Source organism: Miniopterus natalensis, chromosome 1 (assembly GCF_054644295.1).
Source record: "Miniopterus natalensis isolate mMinNat1 chromosome 1, mMinNat1.hap1, whole genome shotgun sequence".
In the NCBI taxonomy this organism is placed as follows: Eukaryota; Metazoa; Chordata; class Mammalia; order Chiroptera; family Miniopteridae; genus Miniopterus; species Miniopterus natalensis.
In genome coordinates, this window is record NC_142081.1 from 168,160,779 (window position 1) to 168,161,760 (window position 982).

Consider the following 982-nt stretch of genomic DNA (forward strand, 5'->3'; position numbering starts at 1 on the left):
TGGAATAATATGTATACTAAATTTGTAAGAATTTTAGGTGTAGAAATGATGAGTTTATGTTAATGAATGAGTCTTACAATGGTGAATTTGAATTGCCATGCAGATTTCTCATTGCCAGCTATCATACTCTCTTCACCAACCTCAACATCAAACCAATCATTGTGTCATGTCTTCTATCTCTTCTGATTTACTTTGCATCAATTTACTTCTCTTCATATTTAGAATAATGGCCTTCGTTCAGGCACTATTCTTTTTCATCTCATTTCCTGAAAGAATCCTCCTCTAGTCTTTGTGTTTCTAGTCTCATTTTTTAATTATATTTTTCCATTTTTTCAAATTTTCAATCAGAGTGATCTTATTAAAATACAAAATATATCTAAAAGAGCCTCTGCTGTGAGTGGCACATGTAGGGCAGCTTGATTGTTCTATGTGTGGAATCGACATCAAGTGATTTCAAAAACATACTTTTTTGGTATCTAGGCGACTAGTGATTGTTGGTCTTGCGCCTCCCAAAAATAAAAGTAAAAAAAATAAAACATATCAAGTTTCTCCCAGTTCATGTACTCTCAGTGGCTTCCTATTGTCTTCAGGATAAAGTCTGAAACCTCTAAATGTGGCCCCTCCCCTCCATCTCCCTTGATTCATCTCCTTGTATTGAAAGGGCCTGTTTTCTTGTCTGTCTTCCTCTCTGGCTTCTTGGATCTTTATGCTTATATGCCAGAGCCAGCACAGAAATGTGACCCATCACAGGTGCTCCACAAACATTCACAAAATAACTTAATAATAAATTAATACATTTAAGATGTTTCAAAACAGTAAAAAGCATTATTATGGAGCATTGAGGTTACTATATTTTCTTCAATATTGTGATAAAGGTAATTGCTCTGCTCTTTGCAGAGAAAATTGTGTAGGTAGTCTTTATTGGTAGCATGTCCAGGGCCAGTGAATTAACATTGGATCTAAAATTTATATGATTGGTTGC

The 982-nt window shown here is 34.7% G+C and overlaps 1 non-coding gene across 1 annotated transcript; it reads left to right on the plus strand.

Moving 5' to 3' along the window:
• Positions 1 to 377: 377 nt before the first annotated feature.
• On the plus strand, positions 378 to 510 carry LOC148094494 (U11 spliceosomal RNA). Its single transcript, XR_015716533.1, has one exon. It is a non-coding gene; the product is annotated as a U11 spliceosomal RNA (small nuclear RNA).
• The last annotated feature ends 472 nt before the right edge of the window (positions 511 to 982 follow it).